The sequence below is a fragment of the Sorex araneus genome, chromosome 2 (assembly GCF_027595985.1).
Source record: "Sorex araneus isolate mSorAra2 chromosome 2, mSorAra2.pri, whole genome shotgun sequence".
Classification (NCBI taxonomy): Eukaryota; Metazoa; Chordata; class Mammalia; order Eulipotyphla; family Soricidae; genus Sorex; species Sorex araneus.
The window spans coordinates 26,755,760-26,768,692 of record NC_073303.1 but is presented as its reverse complement, the minus strand read 5'-3'; the positions used below and the strand labels follow the sequence as shown (position 1 = coordinate 26,768,692).

Sequence of the window (12,933 nt, the reverse complement as noted above, 5' to 3'; positions counted from 1 at the left end):
GGGTAATTCCTGAGTGCATGAGCCAGGAATGACCCCTGTGCATTGCCGGGTGTGACCCAAAAAGCAAAAAAAAAAAAAAAAGTATATATATACATTTAAGTTCCTTTCTTTCTTCTTTTTTTTTTTTTGCTTTTTTTGGTCACACCCAGTGATGCTCAGGGGTCACTCCTGGCTTTGCACTCAGGAATTACTCTTGGCGGTGCTTTGGGGACCATATGGGATGCCGGGGATCGAACCCGGGTCGGCCACATGCAAGGCAAACGCCCTACCCGCTGTGCTATCGCTCCAGCCCCTCCTTTTTTTTTTTTTTTTTTTGCTACTTTGGCCCACATCTGGTGATGCTCAGGGCTTACTCCTGATTCCTTGCTCAGGGATCACTTCTGGCAGGACTCAGGTGACCACATATGGTGACGGGGATGGAACTGGGCTGGCCACCTGCAGAGCAAGAGCCCCACCGCCCTACCCACTGCACTACCGTCCTGGCCTCCTGCTTTGACTAATACAACGAAGATCATTTAACGCAACGTGGGATTCGGTTTCGTTGCTGTGCCATGGAATCGAGAGAAATTACAATCTTCACTAGGATCCTACCTCACAATGTACACGTTAAATAAAAACGAACCAAAGTCCTAAATGTTTTTAAATGTCAAAGATCTAAAACTAAACAAATCTCTGGGACTTTGGATTTCTCAGGATAACGCCAAATTGCCACCTGAAAACAAATACAATCAACAAAATAAAAAGTAGACCAGATAGTCTTTGCCAAAATGGACAGCTTCTGGGCTGAAGCTCTACTCATGGGCTAAAGCTCTACATATGGTGCCCCGACCACTGCCAAGAACAGCCCATACGCACAGAGCCAGGAGTCAGCCCAGAACACTGCTGGGCGCAAAACCGAACCACAATCACCAGCGGGGGGTGGAGAGGGAAAGAGAGACACAGAGACAGAGACACAGAGAGAGAGACAGAGACAGAAAGAATAATTTCTGCAAATAAAGGATACAAGTAAGAATGCAAAGGTAACCCACACAATGGGAGAAAACATTTACAAATAACCTATCTGATAGGGGTCCAATATTCAAAATATTATGAAACTTGGGGCTGGAGTGATAGCACAGCGGGTAGGGTGTTTGCCTTGCACGAGGCTGACCCGGGTTCGATTCCCAGCATCTCATATGGTCCCCTGAGCACCTCCAGGGGTAATTCCTAAGTGCAGAGCCAGGAGTGACCCCTGTGCATTGCCAGGCGTTACCCAAAAAGTAAAACAAACAAACAAACAAACAAACAAAAAAAAAACCAAAAAACCCAAAAAACTCAAAATATATAAAACTTACCTCAGTCAATACAAACTAAAAAAATTTTATAAAGGCAAACTGTTAGGGGAAATTTTACCTCAATAAAAATAAATTGGAAAGAAAAGATGTACTCATTTATAAACCAATAAAATGGGACAGAAGACTAAAACCTTCAATACAAAGGGCGGACTGACATAAAAATTCACGACCACATTCGCATCAGGCTTTCTGCTTGTGTTTTTGTTTTCTGGACCACACGCAGCAGTGCTGCGACTTGCTCCTGGGGGGCTCAGGCCTACGGAGTGACTGCTCCTGGGTGCAGTGCTGCGACTTGCTCCTGGGGGGCTCAGGCCTACGGAGTGACTGCTCCTGGGTGCAGTGCTGCGACTTGCTCCTGGGGGGCTCAGGCCTACGGAGTGACTGCTCCTGGGTGCAGTGCTGCGACTTGCTCCTGCGGGGCTCAGGCCTACGGAGTGACTGCTCCTGGGTGCAGTGCTGCGACTTGCTCCTGGGGGGCTCAGGCCTACGGAGTGACTGCTCCTGGGTGCAGTGCTGCGACTTGCTCCTGGGGGGCTCAGGCCTACGGAGTGACTGCTCCTGGGTGCAGTGCTGCGACTTACTCCTGGGGGGCTCAGGCCTACGGAGTGACTGCTCCTGGGTCAGCTGCGTGCAAGGCAAGCGCCCTAACCACTTTGCTGTCCTATTGCTCCAGCCCTTCTCTACAGCTTTATCTGTCTCCTGGAAAGGTAATCCAGCATTAAAACTAGAATTTGTAAATGTTCTAGTACTCTCTGCTCCCCTGGCCATTTCTTATCCTAACTTGGGGGTCTTACAGGCCCCTGGGTCTCTATGTAAATCCATTACTGTATATGCCACAATGAACTCACTCTACTAACAACAAAAATACAAATAGCATTTTTCCTAACAAATAGTCCATCAGCACACAAAAATGTCCATTATTATCAGTCATCAGGGACGTGCAAAATGAAACCAAAATGAGCTACCACTTGACACCCTCAGAATGGCAATCATTTAAAAACAAGTGCTGGCAGGGACTGCAGAAAAACACCTTCACACAACATCAGCAGGAATGTACCACACTTCACACACGCAGAAAACAGCCAGTGACTTCTCAGGAACAGCCAGAGAGCTAGCACAGGGGTTCAGGCACAAGTCTTGCATTTTGCTGACCCTGGCTTGATGCCCAGTATTCTAATATAGTTCCCTGAGCACTGCCAGGAGTGATCCTTGAGCACAAAGCCAGGAGTAAGCTCTGAGTGTTGCTGGGTGTCGCCAACCCATCTCCACAAAATTACAATATGAGCTAGCAATTCTTTTCCCAGAACAAAACACAGCTTCTCCAACAGAAATTTGCAGTAACACTATTAAGAGCCAAAATGTGGAAGCCAGCTAACAGTTCATCAATAGCTGAAAGCAGAAACAAAATACGCCCATGAACTATTATTCATCCATATACCAGAATGAATACTGATACATACTACACTGCAGATGGATCCTCAGAACACACCGAGAGGTGGAAAAGTAGTCCACCAGGTAGGGCGTTTGCCTTTTATGCAGCCAACCAGGGTGTGACCTGGCAACCCATATGGTCCCCTGAATCTTCCAGGAGTGATATCTGAGCACAGAGCCAGGAGCGCGGCCGAAAGATGAACAAAGAACTGGCTAAGTGAAACCTAGTCTCAAATGTCACAGGGCATATGTAGGGGTCTCCATTAGGCTTATAAAGGGTGTAAAAGGTATAAGTACTTGGCAGGTCAACTGTCTTGAGTGTGTCATGCCCCACTCCACCCTCTGCCCCCGTAATTTGAGTTCTGAATCATTTTTCACCCACGCTAGTGCTTCATACTCCTAGGTGCTATTGGGAGCTGCCAAGCAGCTTACCTCACATCCACAAAGGTAAACATGTCACTGCCAGTTCTGGGGACACTGCTTTTACATTCTATCAAGTGTCTGACACTAGGTATAAGAACGGACAGTTTAGATAGTCCTGCCCAACTGCACGCTGGTCTAAGTGTTCTGCTCGGGCAGTGCAGGCTCAGCTGTGACAGTGTTTGTCGGGAAGCAGCTCCACCCTGAAGAAAAGCTGAGCTTCGTGTGCAGAATAGTACGCAGAATGTAGAGTAGGGGACTCCAGAGGCCAGGAGCAGAGACTCACAAATAAATCTCTCAGATGAGAGCAACACAGAGTGACATGCTGCAGAGAGGCCTCCAGACCCTGTGCCAGGCTGTCTCATCTGGGGCAACACAGAGAGGGGCGGTGAGTTCCCCTCCCCGCCCCAACAGAGCTCTGGCAGCTGAAAACCTCCAGAATTCAGCTGCTGTCATGCTCACGGCTGATCTTCACAGGCCTGAGTGAGCCTCATCCATAAGTAAACCTGATGAAAAGCCCAGGTATGCAGGACACGTGACTGAAATCTCCAGGCTTGCAATGAGTCGGGAATAGGCAACCCCCCATCTCCCTATGCTTCCAGTAGCCAGCCAATCATGCCTGGGAACTGCCTCTGCCGCCACATAAGCTCCTTGATGACCATGATCCAGAGACTCACAGGTCAATCTCTCAGACGAGAGCAACACAGAGACAGGGAGCAGACTGAGGGCTGCCAGGAATGCGCGGTGGGTTGGGGCTTAACTGAACAGGCTTTTATTTTGGAGCCATGATGCTGCTCCAAAACTAGAAAGCAGAGGTTACTATATGCGACTGACTTGGTTCTTTTTACAGAGATTAGTGTTATGTGAATTTAATCTCAACGAAGTAAAACAAGTTTTTTTTTTTGTTTTTTTTTTTTTACCTTTTTGGGTCACACCCGGTTATGCACAGGGGTTACTCCTGGCTCCTGCACTCAGGAACTACTCCTGGTGGTGCTGGGGAGACCATATGGGATGCCGGGGATCGAACCCAGGTCAGCCGCGTGCAAGGCAGACGTCCTACCCGCTCTGCTATCGCTCCAGCCCGAAGTAAAATAAGTTTTAGGAATAGTTTTTCTTTTTCTTTCATTTTTGGTTCACACCCAGCTGTGCTCAGGGCTTATTCCTGGCTCTGTGCTCAGGGATCACTTCCGGAGTCTTGAGTGACTATCTGAGGTGCTGGGGATTGAACCCAAGCCGACCATGTGCAAGGCATGCACCTAAGCCCCTGTACTATCTCTCTGGCCCCAAGAACGACTCACTGTAGGACTCAGTTGTGCTTAGGAGCCTTGAGGGCCAGATGGGGCAATGCTGTGGGGACCAGATGGGATCCAGCGATCCTTGACTGGATGCATGCTCGGCACGTGCTCCCACTGTCATACTATCTCCTGGCACCCTAGGATTTTCACCCCGGCTACGAATGGCAAAGCCTGGTAACAACTCCGGTAGCTAACACAGGCTGGAGAAGTCTGAGGACACAGTGTGGGCGAGGGGCAGAGACAGGTCTCCATTAGCAGAAGGGTCTCAGGACCAGAGGAGTGGTTGTGGGCCAGACCAAAGAGGGCGCGCTCCCTCACCGAGAGCAGCTTCAGCAGAGTAAGGAAGGGAGCCACAGGGAGGTCAAGCCCCTGACTATGAGTCTGGGAGTTCGGTAAGATGTGTAGTAAGATGTGTAGTAAGTATCTCTAAGGCACAGTCTCACAAATGTGCGACTGGAGCTAAAAACAGGGAAGGGAGATGCAGTGAACAGCAGTCTCAGACCCTTCCAGCCAGGGTGAGACTGGTGGGGGAGAGTGGGCTTCCGAGAAGCTCCTGTGAGAGGGGTTTCCCTTCCTTTCTTGCCCCTGGGTTGGGGTTGGGCACTCCTACTGCCCAGAGTGCAGTGGGTCAGATGAGAATAATCTTTAGTCATCCTTGGGGCTGGAGTGATAGCACAGAGGGTAGGGCGTTTGCTGTGCATGCAGTCGACCCCGGGTTTGATCCCCGGCATCCCATATGGTCCACCCATGTACCACCAGTGTGATTCCTGAGTGCAGAGCCGGGAGTAACCCCTGAACATCGCTGGGTGTGATACCCCCATTCCCCCGCAACAAAAGGTAAACTTTAGGCATCCGAAAGTTGTGGAAATAGTCTCCTTAAAACACTAGTGGGAGTTAGACCGACAGGCGAAGCACATGCCTAGCCCACAGGCTCCCAATTTGAGTCCCAACACCTCAGGCTCTCTTAGGCGGGGGGTCTTCGGTCTGTATCACCAGGACCTGGCTTTGAACTGTCAGGCCCACATGGCCAGGCTGAGTACTGCTGGGAGTGGCCCCTGAGCATCACTGAGGAGAACTCCCCCCAAACAACAACAGAACTTGATTCTCTATAGCACTAGAGTATGGAAAATCCCAATTAGCAAACTACTGTAGACACTAATACTAATTTCCAGAAAGTTGCATACAATAACAACACATCTAACATGATCTCATTCACAACAACAATGCAAAGTGCCAGCATTCACCAACTGCTGCAACACTGCCATTATTGTCAACGAGCTCTCAAATGGCCCACAGCCCTGTGATCTGTCCCGGGTCAGGTTGGCACACTGACTCTACAGACCAGCTCCTTCCAACTGTAAACAAGTTACCAACAACACCCCCCTTCCAGGGCCAGAGACACTTACGCAGGTAGAGTGCCTGCCCTGCACACCGTTGACCCCTGTTCAATCCCTGGAACCCCATATGGTCTCCTGAGCCTGTCAGGAATAATCCCTATGCTGAGTCAGGAGTAAACCCTGAGCATGCTCCGTGTGTGGCCCAAAACAAAATTTAAACACACACACACACACACCCCAACAACCAAACAAGACCCAACACCCAAATTCTAGGGAATTATCATCTGCACTTCCCTGGTGTCCACATAAATAGAACTTGACTGTGTTTATTTGTTGCTCTGGGGACCAAGAGATTTCTGGCCTTCCTGCATGCAAGACCTACACACTCAGTACACAGATCTACCTATCTTCCTATCTTCCTTCCTATCTTCCTTCCTTCCTTCCCTCCCTCCCTTCCTCTCTTTTCCTCCCTCCCCCCCTCCCTTTTCTTTCTTTTTCTTTCTCTTTCTTTCCAGAATGCTCTAAAAGCACAGCTGCCACAAGTTCTTGTGCACAATGACCCTATAAAACGCTTACAAGATGAGTAAAATTCAACATGAAGTGAAGTTGTTCCTATTAAATCAATAAACTATTATGGGGCCAAACATTACGGTCTCATTTCCTAGCGTGTTAAGGCCCTTTTACTTCTCCCCTTTCTTCCCCTACACAGGAGCTCAAAATACTTCTGAAAGGAGGAAAAGTTAATAAACAGTCAATTTACAAAATGTCTTACAAACATCCCTTCAAATTATCTAAGCAGGGTGTTTATTTAACAAAAGAGGAAATTCTTTGCCCAGTATACAAAGAAAAACATACTAGGCTATAAATAAATATTCTGATGATTTTTGTTTTTTAAGCAAAGATGATTATTTTTTTAGGGGGTTGAGTGGTGGGTGATAGACCACACCTGTTGGTACTTAGGGCTTACTTTCGGCTTTGTGCTCAGTGATTGTTCCTGGTAGTGTTTGGGGAACTATATACAATGATAGAGATCATATTGGGGTTGGCTGCGTGCATGGCAAGCCTCTTGCAACATTGCTCCGACCCAAGTAAAAACATGTTTTAAAAACAATCTAAAGGCGCCAGAGCAAAATATGGCGGGTAGGGCTGTTGCCTTGCATGTGGCCAACCTGGATTCTACCCTGACACCCCAAGCCCACCAGGAGTGATCCCTGGACAGGGCCAGAAGTAAGGCCTGAGCACTGCCCAATGTGGCCCAACATAGAACAAAAAGGACAATATGAAAAGGTAGTCAGACACACATACACAGCAATCATTCCTAAGTATGACTTCCGAACAAGAGTGCCCCGCTGTGTCTTTCCAGTGAATGTGCCAATGGTGAGATGACCACACACAGCGATCTCCGTTACCCAGTATTCAAAGGCTCGTTTCTAAACTGAAGACCAACAGAGTCAATAGTTTTGTTGTAACTGCAGGCTACGTAAGAATGAGGATATAGGCAGAAACTAGATGGACCGTACTGTCTGAACAGAACTCACTGCAACATTACAGTTGTTTCTATAAAACAGCCTCTTCCTTGGGGACCAGAGAGAGAGGATAGGGGTTAATCCCTGGCACCTCACATCACCCGAGCACAGCCAGGAGTGACCTGAGCATAGTCAGGAGTAAGCCTTGAGCACCCTGGATCAGCCCCCTCCCCCCAATCAAACATGACACAAGAACTACCCTCTCCCACAATTATAGTCCACCGATTCATTCAATATATTTACTGGGGAAAAAGGCAGACCAATACTGAGAAAGAAAATAGCAGGTAGCATTTAAATCTCTTTTGTGTAGGTACTGGCATCAACTCCTTTTACTGCTAATGTACTATTTCTAATACCATGCCAAGGCAGAGATGACTTCATTCTCCCCGAGAGACGAGGAAACCAAACCTTAGACATCTGGTGACAAGGACCCCAGAGAGAGGCAGTGCTGAGTCGGAGTCAAACCAAGGAGCCCATCTGACAGAATTCCCAGGCCCTCGTGCAGGCTCAGCCGCTGTGGAAAACCCTTTGGAAGCATAAATCTGGCTCAGTAACAGCCATGAGTGCCTTTGAAAGAAAAGGAAACGGAGAAGAACTCTGATCTGGAACTTCTCTTTCTAAGGGGGACTGTGAACGCCTCTGCGTTATGTAACCAATTACACATCCTTTTTGGAAAATGTTTATTCATATATATGCATACTTATATAGATTCTACATAAAATGTATAATGTATACTTATAATGCAAAACAGAAATATAAAAATTATTACTGATTCTTAAGATGAAGTTCCATTATTAACATTTGTCTCAAAACTACCACACTTAGGGGCTGGAGTGATAGCCCAGTGGGTGGGCTGCTTGCCTGGCACACAGTAGGCAGGGTTCGATCCCCAGCACCGACACGGTCTCCCAAGCAGGGCATGTTTTTTTTTTTTGTTTTATTTATTTATTTTATTATATTGACTCACCATGAGGAAAAAAAAATACAAAGCTTTCAGATTTAAGTCTCAGTCATACAATGATTGAACCCTCATCCCTTCACCAGTGCACATGTTCCACCACCAAGAACCCCAATATATCCCCCTCCCACCCAGCCCCCACCTAAGTAGCTAATGATCTTCATTTTATTCTCTATACTTTGAATACATTCAATATTTCAATAGAGAACTCACTATTATTGTTTGGAATTTTCCCCCAACAATCAGGCCTGCTGAAAAGGCATCATTTAATAATTTCTTTTCATTGCTGAGAATGAAGATTCTATGAGCTTGCGCGGCCACTTTTGCGGCCGCGCGGTTTTGGATTTCTGATATTTTAGTTCAGTTCACAATCTAGATGCATGTCTGTAAGAAGCCACTCTGGGTGCCAAAATGGGTTAGAAGACCTCTTGGATCATAGTCTTTAGGAGCAGAGGGTCTCCAAACAGGGCATGTTACTGGCTCAGGGATTACTTTGGGCTCTGCATTCAGGAATTACTCCTGGTGGTACTGAGTACTGCTGGGTGTGGTGCCAACCCCCATCTCACACACACACACACACACACACACACACACACACACACACACACACACACACACACACACACACACACACACACACACACACACCCTCTACTACTACTACATTTAGGCATTTATTCCAGAACTGCTGACTACTAGCCTTTACAGGCTTGGGAAAGAACTAAGGCCCTAGAAAAGAAGCGGAAAAGATAGAGACACACACAACACTGGAACAGCCCCTTTCTGATGGAAAGAATGGTAAACTGGCCCATGACCTAAAAATGACTCTGCATCAAATTTCAGGATCTAGGAGAGTTACTGAAATACAGAGACGGGGTCACTCCTTTACCTACAGTCTGCAGCTGCTTCCAGGAGACAATGGCACAGGCGACTAGTCTGACAGCTCACGTGGCCCGCAGAGCCAGGAAAGCTAGTACTGAGCAGTCACAGAGGAGAGTCTGCCAACGCTGAAGTCCACTGAAGGGCTGCCGCCAGCCAGCACGTACTGATAAGGAGCACTGTCGAGGAGAGGAGCCTGAAAGGGAGCCGGAATGTTTTCCAAGTGGGAGCAGGGCCTAGCAGAGGAATTCACTCAGCCCAGAAAGGAGGGAAAATGTTCCAGGCAAGGAACCCGGCAACTGCAAAGGCACAGACGCAGGAACCCTTGGATTATATCCGGGGAGTGCTGAGAAATTAAATTATGTTCTTCAGGGCTTTTTTGGTGAAGTCAGTAAGTTTTAGTGAAACTTATTTAGATAGGTATGGGAGGAGAGAAAGGGAGAAGGACATGTTAGAGAGAACACAGGCTTCTCCGGGGTGGAAATAAGCAGAGAAACAAGCAAGGGAGACACATGTCCAATGGAGAACAGGCCCTGAGCAGCAAGCCCCAATTAGTTTTATAACATTTGGAATGTGTGACAGGGGAAAAGGAACAAGGCAACAAAAAAGAATGATAAATTAGACTGGGACCAATATAATTCATATACGTAGCCACGAAAAAGGAATTACAGTAGAGCAAGACCCCTGGGAGTTAATCCTTGGTTTCTGAAACGGTGTTCCCATTTCATGTCCAAAGCATGAACCTGCAGACTGAATCAGGGATGGGCTGGGGTGGGATGAAAGGTCATGGAGAAAGGACACGGCAATGTTAGCATCAGTGCCCCTGGCGATGGCAAGCAGAAAGCGGAGCCAAATCACACCGAGGAAGCACCGTCAGGCAGAGAAGCAGGGCTCACACAGGGATGCAGAAGGCACAGCTTCTGACGGGTGAAGAGGTGGGCGGGTATCAATTTCTCAAAGAAGAGTGAGCAGAGGAGAGAAGTAGGTGGGCAAGAACAAAACCGAAGCACCTACAGAAGTTCAAGTTCCTACACTCTGTATATCATGTGAACTTCAAGAACCTCAGTTTGTGCATCCAACTGAAAGCCCTCATTCAAGGCTCAGCTGACTGGCACTGTCTAGCAAACACGGCAGGCGGAGGAGGATAAAGGAGAAGAGGAATAGGAGGGTACCGTACATTAAAACTTGCGTTCTACCTTGGTTCTATGCCCAGCACCCGCTATGGTCTTGAGTGCCCCCAGGAGCGATCCCTAATCACCGGGAATGGCTCACTGGGTGTGGCCCAAAACCAAACCATAACAACAAGTCTTTAGTACAACTTGAATATTTTAGAAGCATTTAAGAATGCGAGCATTATTCCCCAGCAAATTTCTGGAAGCCAAATAAATGTGAATGAAATATTCAGAATGCTCATGTTTCTTGTAAACAAAGCAACAGCATTCCTGACATCTATGAAGCGCATTATTTCCCCACACAGTCACACAGGACTGACTCCAACTTTAGTAAGATACTGTAAAATCACAGTGAGCAACAGTTCTGTTGTTTTGGTGATGTTCGGGGGTATCAGGTGGTGGTGTGCAAGGGACCATGCAGGACCAGGGATTGAACACAGGGCCTCACGCATCTGAGGCGTGCACTCTGCCCCTCTCAGCTATCTCCACAGACTCTCACCAATACAATTTTGAATAAAAAAGAATAGAAATAACCCAATAGCCAGTACTAGTTGGGTGTGTGGGGGGGGAAAGGAACAACCTCATCAACTATTGGTGGGCATGTCGTCTCGTTCAGCCTCTATGAAAAACTGTATAGGGGCCGGTGTGATAGTACCGTGGGTAGGCGCTTACCCTGTCTGCAGACGACCTGGGTTTGCAAGCAGTAAGGCGGGGAGACAGTAAGGTGCTTGCCTTGCACATGAAATATTGGAACTACTGGAAATAAGCAAGCAAAGATACATGTTCATCAAAAACATGGGCTTGAAGAGCAAGTCCTAATTACGTTTTATAATTCCAACCTCTCTGACCCCAGGAGGTAGCTGTGGTGCTGATTCACACTGGTTTCAGTCTTCACTGGGGGTTACATACATTGGTACGATGCACTGGATGGAGGGATCACATTTGGCATGTGGAGCGGTGCTCAGAGGACCATGTGGTGCCAAAGATCTAAATGGCAAGAGGATGCCTCAACACCTGCACTATCACCCTGGGTCCATCTGCTCAAATTTTTTTTTTTTTTTAGACCCGGGTTCGATTCCTCCATCCCTCTTGGAGAGCCTGGCAAGCTACTGAGAGTATCTCACCCGCATGGCAGGGCCTGGCAAGCTACCCGTGGCGTATTCGATATGCCAAAAACGATAACAAGTCTCACAATGGAGATGTTACTGGTGCCCGCTCAAGCAAATCGATGAACAACGGGACGATAGTGCTACAGTGTTAGCATCTATAAAGTATATGTTAAGAAAGTGGAAGAGAGAAAAAGCATGCCTTTCCTACCTGATTCCCAGTTCTGTTCCTCTGTACCCTTGACATCTTCTAGTACACATGAATACACATATTTTCAGGTACTCAACTTTTTCTGGTGGTACTTAGAACTTACGCCTATGTGCAGGGAACCACATGCAGTGCCAGGGACTGAATCAGGCAGGGTTAGCCGCATGCAAGCAAGTACCTTACCTCTTTGCTACTAACTCTCTGGCCCCTGTTCTACTTAACGTTTTATCTTAAATCATGAAGAGTAGCTCATCATCATACCACAAAAAGCCTGTCTTTTTCTGAAAAATGATGACGTGGTGGGGGCCAGAAAGATAGTACAGCAGGAACAACTGATCAGAGTGTGATCCCCAGCATCCCTGTGGTCCACTGAGCACAAATAGGAGTGATTCCTGAGTACAAAACCAGGAGTAGGCCCTGTGCATTGCCAGGCATGGCCCCAAAACAAATAAACAAAAAAATGAATAAAGTCACAAGGTAGTCTGAAAAATTCCAAAGATAACAAAAATATAACAAATCTCCAAATATTTATCTCCAACTTTCAATACTGACCTATTAACATTTTCCAAATCCTGCTTTATTTATCTCCATCCCACCTCCAGAACATTTTAACTTTATTCATCTTGTTTTTGATTTGGAGGTCACACCTGTTGGGTAGCCCAGTTCAGTGCTCAGGGATCACTCCAGGAGGTGTTTGGGGAACCATGCAGTATTAGGGATCAAATTCAGGCCTCCTGTATGCAAAGCATGCACTCAACCCATTAAATTATCGCTCTGGCCCCTAGAGAACCTGTCTGTGCTCAGGGATCACTCCTGGCAGGGCTCGAGGAACTTATGCAGTGCATTAGGGACTGAGTCTGGTCAGCCGTGTGCAAGGCAAGCACCTTACTATCTCTCTGTCCCCTGCTTGGAGTAGCACTAAGGCAAATTTGGACAACTTTTTTAGGGGGGAGGAAGGGGTGAGTGACTACACTCAGCAATGCTAATTACTGGCTCTGCACTCAGGAACCACTTCTGGTGGTGCTCTGGAGGCCATAGGCTGGGGATTGAACCCGGGTCAGCCGTGTGCAAGGCAAGTGCCCAACTTGCTGTACTACATCTCTCCAACCCAGACAAGAATATATTTTATTTCTCAACACTTAAGCTATGTCTCATTAACAGATAAGAATTGTATAAAATAATCAAATTTCAGTATTATAAACCTGACAGATTAATTCTGTCAAATCATGTATTATCTCATACTCAGATTTCTCTGGGCTGGAGTGAC

The 12,933-nt window shown here is 47.2% G+C and overlaps 1 protein-coding gene across 1 annotated transcript in view; it reads right to left on the bottom strand.

Moving 5' to 3' along the window:
- Positions 1 to 12,933, bottom strand: part of NUDT3 (nudix hydrolase 3) — a 77,653-nt gene that overhangs the window by 32,975 nt on the left and 31,745 nt on the right. The window lies entirely within an intron of this gene.